This window comes from Hyperoodon ampullatus, assembly GCF_949752795.1.
Source record: "Hyperoodon ampullatus genome assembly, chromosome: 5".
In the NCBI taxonomy this organism is placed as follows: domain Eukaryota; kingdom Metazoa; phylum Chordata; class Mammalia; order Artiodactyla; family Ziphiidae; genus Hyperoodon; species Hyperoodon ampullatus.
The window spans coordinates 91,431,248-91,439,881 of NC_136918.1; positions in this window are offsets into that span (position 1 = coordinate 91,431,248).

The following is an 8,634-nucleotide window of genomic DNA, read 5'->3' on the forward strand; positions in this document are numbered from 1 at the left end:
TGTACTAATAGTACTTGTTAGTACAACAGTTTGACTGCCAACTTGCTGGTGTTCTGGGCACAAAGACAAAAATAAATGTGTTCCACACAGTCCAGTCCGGCAGAAAGGGGTATACAACTACACTAAACATGGGACGCGCTAGACATCTACTGGGAATAATATACGCTCAGAAGAGAGAGTGACACCTCCACTGTGAAGCCATCCATAGTCCCTCAAATATATTATCTGAACTGTGCCTTGTAAATTAGGGAGAATTTAGTTGGGGCCTGAGGAGAACAGGAGGGCTCTCACGAAGTCATTGTAACCCTGAAGGGGGTATGACAGTCTTTGTTGTAGCTTGTGTTTCCCTCAAAGTAGAGTCTGAGACAGTCACTCTTGAGATTTCATTCCTCCACCTTCCCCTCAAATGGTCCAAGGATGTATTCTTCCTGATCTAAACCTCACTGAGGAACTTTATTTTTATTTCTGTGATAAACTGACCCATATTCTCAGTCTCGTAGGTGACCACTTTAAAATGCTGCTACACAATTTCAGTGTTAATGTTGCCTTTGCTTGGCGTCAAGCTGGACCATTTTGTCCCATGTTAATAAGGACAGGGCAGCCATGTTTTCATCAATTGAAGACCAAATAACATGCCACATGGAAGGGTCACCAGTACCTCAAAAAAGTAATAATTCTGTACTAAAAATCATTTAAGTCATAATGGGGGATACAAGAGAATTTTTCCTCCGAAGGAGAATTACGTGTTATTCAAATCTGAGAAAAGTGGCCTTTATATAATTGTCTCAGCGAGTTTGTATACCTAGTCTTAGATCAGACTTGCATTTCTAATCACCCCCCAGTATTTAACCCTTGAATACTCTTGGGGCTCTACACTCACTTAGTCAAAAACACAATATCATCTTTTTGCCACAGCCTTTCTACATCTTCTTAATTCTATAAAGCACTATTTTCCTATATATTTAAACTTTGAGTTCTCCAACAACCGCAGATTTCTCCAAGGATCCTCCAGCTATTGGTTTTTTCATTCTCACCATCACTACCCTGTTAGGCACTGTAGCTGAAACTCTGTTCACAACTTCCATTTAACCATTTCAGAAGATTAACTGATTTTCTCCATTTTCTCTGTGAAATATATTTTCTTAGGTCAGGTTCCCTAGAAGCACAAACAGAGATAGGGATTCTCATGCAATTGATTTTCTAAGAGTGTACTTTGAAGAAAAAGCTGTAAAAACAATAGCAAAGATCAATAAAACTAAAAGCTGGTTCTTTGAGAAGATAAACAAAATTGATAAACCGTTAGCCAAACTCATCAAGAAAAAAAGGGAGAAGACTCAAATCAATAGAATTAGAAATGAAAAAGGAGAAATAACAACTGACACTGCAGAAATACAAAGGATCATGAGAGATTACTACAAGCAACTCTATGCCAATAAAATGGACAACCTGGAAAAATGGAAAAATTCTTACAAAAGCACAACTTTCCAAGACTGAACCAGGAAGAAATAGAAAATATAAACAGACCAATCACAAGCACTGAAATTGAGACTGTGATTAAAAATCTTCCAACAAACAAAAGCTCAGGACCAGATGGCTTCACAGGTGAATTCCATCAAACATTTAGAGAAGAGCCAACACCTATCCTTCTCAAACTCTTCCAAAATATAGCAGAGGGAGGAACACTCCCAAACTCATTCTACAAGGCCACCATCACCCTGATACCAAAACCAGACAAAGATGTCACAAAGAAAGAGAAATACAGGCCAATAACACTGATGAACATAGCTGCAAAAATCCTCAACAAAATACTAGCAAACAGAATCCAACAGCACATTAAAAGGATCATACACCATGATCAAGTGGGGTTTATCCCAGGAATGCAAGGATTCTTCAATATACACAAATCAATCAATGTGATATACCATATTAACAAACTGAAGGAGAAAAACCATATGATCATCTCAATAGATGCAGAAAAAGCTTTTGAGAAAATTCAACACTGATTTATGATAAAAACCCTCCAGAAAGTAGGCATAGAGGGAACTTACCTCAACATAATAAAGGCCATATGTGACCAACCAACAGGCAACATCGTTCTCAATGGTGAAAAACTGAAACCATTTCCACTAAGATCAGGAACAAGACAAGGTTGTCCACTCTCACCACTTTTATTCAACATAGTTTTGGAAGTTTTAGCCACAGCAATCAGAGAAGAAAAAGAAATAAAAGGAATCCAAATTGGAAAAGAAGTAAGGCTGTCACTGCTTGCAGATGACATGATACTATACATAGAGAATCCTAAAGATACTACCAGAAAACTACTAGAGCTAATCAATGAATTTGGTAATGTAGCAGGATACAAAATTAATGCAGAGAAATCTCTTGCATTCCCATACACTAATGATGAAAAATCTGAAAGATAAATTAAGGAAACACTCCCATTTACCACTGTAAAAAAAGAATAAAATACCTAGGAATAAACCTACCTAAGGAGACAAAAGACCCATATGCAGAAAACTATAAGACAGTGATGAAAGAAATTAAAGATGATACCAACATATGGAGAGATATACCATGTTCCTGGATTGGAAGAATCAACATTGTGAAAATGACCCTACTACCCAAAGCAATCTACAGATTCAATGCAATCCCTTTCAAACTACCAATGACATTTTTCACAGAAGTTGAACGAAAAATGGTACAATTTGTATGGAAACACAAAAGACCCCGAAAAGCTAAATCAATCTTGAGAAAGGAAAATGGAGCTGGCGGAATCAGGCTCCCAGACTTCAGACTATACTACAAAGCTACAGTAATCAAGACAGTATGGTACTGGCACAAAAACAGAAATATACATCATTAGAACAGGATAGAAAGCCCAGAGATAAACCCACGCACATATGGTCACCTTATCTTTGATAAAGGAGGCAAGAATATACAATGGAGAAAAGACAGCCTCTTCAGTAAGCAGTACTGGGAAAACTGGACAGCTACATGTAAAAGAATTAGAACACTCCCTAACACCATACACAAAAATAAACTCAAAATGGATTAAAGACCTAAGTGTAAGGCCAGATACTATAAAGCTCTTAGAGGAAAACATAGGCAGAACACTCTATGACATAAATCACAGCATTATCCTTTTTGACCCACCTCCTAGAGAAATGGAAATAAAAACAAAAATAAACTAATGGGAGGGACCTAATGAAACTCAACACCTTTTGCACAGCAAAGGAAACCATAAACAAGACAAAAAGACAACCCTCAGAATGGGAGAAAATATTTGCAGATGAAGCAACTGACAAAGGATTAATCTCCAAAATTTACCAGCAGCTTATGCAGCTCAATATCAAAAAAACAAACAACCCAGTCTAAAAGTGGGCAGAAGATCTAAATAGACATTTCTCCAAAGAAGATATACAGATTGCCAACAAACACATGAAAGAATGCTCAACATCATTAATCATTAGAAAAATGCAAATCAAAACTACAATGAGGTATCACCTCACACCAGCCAGAATGGCCACTATCTAAAAATCTACAAACAATAGATGCTGGAGAGAGTGTGCAGAAAAGGGAACCTTCTTGCACTGTTGGTGGGAATGTAAATTGATACAGCCACTATGGAGAACAGTATGGAGGTCCCTTTAAAAAACTAAAAATAGAACTACCATATGACCCAGCAATCCCAGTACTGGGCATATACCCTGAGAAAATCATAATTCAAAAAGAGTCATGTACCACAATGTTCATTGCAGCTCTATTTACAGTAGCTAGGACATGGAAGCCACCTAAGTCTCCCTCAACAGATGAATGGATAAAGAACATGTGGCACATATATACAATGGAATATTACTCAGTCATAAAAATAAACGAAATTGAGTTATTTGTAGTGAGGTGGATGGACCTAGAGTCTGTCATACAGAGTGAAGTAAGTCAGAAATAGAAAAATACTGTATGCTAACTCATATATATGGAATCTAAAAAAAAAAAAAGAAATGGTTCTGAAGAACTTAGGGGCAGGACAGGAATAAAGATGCAGACATAGAAGATGGACTTGAGGACACGGGGAGGGGGAAGGGTAAGCTGGGACGAAGTGAGAGAGTGGCATGGACATATATACACTACTAAATGTAAAATAGATAGCTAGTGGGAAGCAGCCACATAGCACAGGGAGATCAGCTTGGTGCTTTGTGACTACCTAGAGGGGTGGGATACGGAGGATGGGAGGGAGACGCAAGAGGGAGGAGATATGGGGATATATGTGTATGTATAGCTGATTCACTTTGTTATAATGCAGAAACTAACACACCGTTGTAAAGCAATTATACTCCAATAAGCTTGTCAAAAAAAAAAAAGAATACAGTGTGAAATGAAAAAAAAAAAGAAAAACAAAAAGCTGTAAGGAAGTAAGGGAAGCAGGACAGAGAAGGGAAAGAAGCCAAGCGAAGATGGGCTTGGCTAAGTCTGGTCTCTGACGAATGGCATGGGAAGCACTGGAGCATGAATGGCACCATGGTCTTGCTCATCCTTGAGTCAAGGTATCAACATTTTGTATGCTCAAGTCAGTCAGTTGTTGGTCACGGGCCATCACAGGTGGGATGGCATAGCGTCCCAGGCATCTGTGGGCAAGAGCAATTCTCTGGAGAAGAGTACGTCTATGAGCTAATAGTAGCCAACACTCATACAGCTGGAGGTGGGGTGCACCTGCCTGGCAAACAGGATCCAAGCAGGACATCAACAGGGGCTACTGCTCATACTGACACCTGTCCACTGACATAGCTAGCAGTCTACAAGGTCCACGCAGGAAACAGCAAGAACCATAGGTCTTTCACAAAGAAGAAATTAATTATAGGAAATTGGCCATATGAGTAATGGGAGAGGTGGCAAGCAACAGAGATGAGTAAGCCAGTCCAGTGATTAGCAGTAATAAAAATGTGCTACAACCTCTAGAGCTGGAGGGACAATGGAAGGTGGTGTTAACAGTCAGGGGTGTAAGGGTAGAATCCCTGAAGGATGCAGAGGAGGCACCCCAGGAAGTAAGGATAGGGGCATTAGTCCAGCTTCCCCCTCCAGCAATCAAGTTTTTTTCCCTGTACTTCCTAGTAACAAACCTACCAGAAGCCAGAGGGAAAGAGGGCCAGAGAAATGTAGCTCCTTGTGATGCACAGCAGAGTACGGGAAGGAAAGAAAGAGAAGAGGAGCCAACAGGCAGGTAACTGACACAGCCACTACAGTACACCTGCACACTTCTGTTTCTACCAAGTGAGCGATAAGGTTACCAAAACAACTGTGTGTCATCCGTTTTCTCTGCTATTTTATAGAATAAACCAGTTTGGCGACACAGACATCTCTTTGGATTAACCTAGAAGTAATAAAATTCATGCCAGGTCTTAGTTGATGAAATCAGATGTACACCATGTGTTGCTTCTTCTAGCTCAGTTCCTTGTTGGAAGAAACCAAATTTGATGGCCCCCCGATGTCCATTCCCAGCCCCAAATAAAATCTAGGCAAAGGGATAGGGAAAAGTTGGAGGATTTTGAAGGTAACACTAAGACTTGAGTTCCATTTTATTAATAATTTTGGCATAGGTTGACTTGGCAGGACCTCCCCTTTGATTGAATTTACATTTTCCCCTTTAGACACCTGGATAAATCATACTAAATATTGGATATTACTTGATATTTTCAAAATGTTAGTCATCATCTGAAGTGTTTTACCATGCACTAAATAACATAATTAAACATTAACCCAAGGTCCAAATTTAGTGGGCATATTTACATGTGTCTAATTATTTGTCAATTTGTGTCAGTACTTGGGACCACTCAAGAGACAGTTTAGGCAAAGGCTTCCCCTAGGGGCTTAACAGTGATTATAGGCTTATTAGAAAACACAGAAAGACAAGCCTCCCAGGTGTTGTTCTCAACCACTTGCAAATCAAATACCTGGAAAAAAACCACAGGTTTGACAGGAGTGGAACAATTTCCCAATAATACACATCTGTTTCCGTGTAGTAAACTGAGGAAAATAAATAGTTGAATTTCCTAAGTGTTCTCAACTCTCTATTTCTTTAAAACAACCTGGAAGATCTGTGAGCTATAACTCTCTACTAAATCCACAGTGCATTTTGGTGAATGGTAAAATCTTACACAAGAAATAGTATTTGTATGTGGGCATATTAGTACACAGTTGCTAAAACTCCATTTGTTAAAAAAAAAAAAAAAGACTGAATATGTCTGTTAAATGTTTCATTAAAAAAGTATATAATACTTATATACTGGGGCAAATGACATAGAGCCAAATATTTATAATATAATACAGCAAGCACATCTTCCTCAAATCCATATTTTAAGTGGACTCTCAAAGTTTCAAATCAATCTTGAGATGCACCAGAGGGGCATCCAGTTCTGTATCTGCTCAGATGAGAAATCAAATCTATAATCATAACACACAAGCATATTCATCCTCACTGCCAATATGGATGTGGGATGCAATTAATTTCTAGTGATTAACAACTTTTGAGAATCAGAATTCAGACCGTTATACTATAAAATTTCTCTTGATAATCCAAATGAATTACTTTGACTTGCCAAGAAATTTCAAAAAAATTAACAATTAAGCCAGCTGATTTTTTCAAACAAGAGGGGAACAATATGCTATTAACTCCAACAGAATATGATTAATGAAAATAACACAAGTTATTAACTGACACTTTTGACAAATTTTGCAGTCTTAATTTTTTTGCCTGAAAGAAAGTTAGAAGATAACTACTTTTTATCCATGTAAGAATTGTTTTTTCTTATAAATAAATATCAAAACTGGGGATACCATAATATGCTTTATTAATTTAGTCTAGAATTTCTCTAGAAAAATATATTTGCTCTATTCTAGGTAAATATGAGGGGTCTAGGAATACAAATTTGGGGGTGAGAGAGAGGGGAAAGAAAGTGCTAATTTTAAAAAATGGGGGCATATCAAAGGACCTCAAAGAGCCCCTAATGGCCAAAGCTGGAAATTTTAAGCAGCAAATTAAATTATGATATTGGATTATAACCCCCAAAATTTAAAAAAAAATTCCATGTGTCCATACTGATAAAAATGGTTGGATAAATAACATTTTTCCTTATCAAAGGAAAGTAAACAGGAACTCTAATATTCTTGCAACTTTTCTGTAACTCTAAAATTACTCCAAACTAAAATTTTAATTACAAACAAGCAAACAAAAAAATACAACATAGGGCCTCCCTGGTGGCGCAGTGGTTGAGAGTCCGCCTGCTGATGCAGGGGATACGGGTTCGTGCCCCGGTCCAGGAGGATCCCATATGCCGCGGAGCGGCTGGGCCCGTGAGCCATGGCCGCTGAGCCTGCGTGTCTGGAGCCTGTGCTCCGCAACGGGAGAGGCCACAACAGTGAGAGGCCCGCGTACCGCAAAAAAACAAAACAAAACAAAACAAAACAAACAAACAAACAAAAAATACAACATATACAAATATGTGGAATGCAGTAAAAGCAGTCCTTGAAGGGAAATTTATAGTCATAAACACATTAAAAATGAATATATGTTGAAAATTTATGAAATAACCATAAAATCTAAGAAGCTGGAAAAACAGCAAAAGAAAATAGCATGAAAATAGTGGAAATAAATAAAATATATACAATTGAAAAGGATAAAGTCAAAAAGTGATTGACAAGACTAAATATGAACAACAGACAAACTTCTCGCAACGTTAGGGGAGAAAAAGTATTACTATGAAAAAGGTAGCCTAACTACAAATACAGCCAAGATTTGAAAAGATAGTAATAGCAACGTTTTCTGCAAATGGATTTGAAAAGAGTTTTCTAGGAATCTTTACACAACTGCCACACAAACACACACACACAAGTAGAAAGCTTTAAGAATCCAATAGTCATTAAAGAAAGGAGACAATAGTTTAAACCCTTCCTACACACACACTCATGCATACAGGCACGCACTCACGCACACTCACTCAGCAGGCCCAGATGGTTTTCCAAATGAATTCTACCAAACTTCAAGGACAGTATCACCTTGGTATTAAAACCAGGCAAAGACAGCATGAGGAGAAAAAATAATCAACCTATTTCCCTCATGAAAATACATAGGGAAATTTAGACAAAATGTTAGTACACCAAATCTAACAATGTTTAAACAGGTAATAGACCATGACTGTGCTAATACATGTCCGCCAAGAAGCAGACATGGAATAATATGAACGTGAGATTTATTGAGGGAAATTCCTGTGAAGGGTGAAGCTTAGGAAACACAAGTCAACAGAACTTTCAGACTGGTGTGAAAGGAGGGCAGAAAAGAGGAAATGGAGTAAAAAGAACCTCAGACTGCAGTGCTGTTCTCAGGAAGTACTGACAAAGCCATTGAGGAGTCCATAAGTCAGTCACCCATCAGAGGACTCCCATGTCCCTCAGGAATGAGCCTGTATTGGTATTGCCACTGGGCTCAATCATCAGCTGAGCAAATAATGGCTGAGCATCCAATAAGATCAACCATGGCCTGTGGTTAACATGGCCATAACACAAAGGTGGTGCTTCATCCAGAGGGCAGCAATTGGGGCTGTCAATCAATTATACTCTGCACAATAGATCTGAGCCCTACATTTT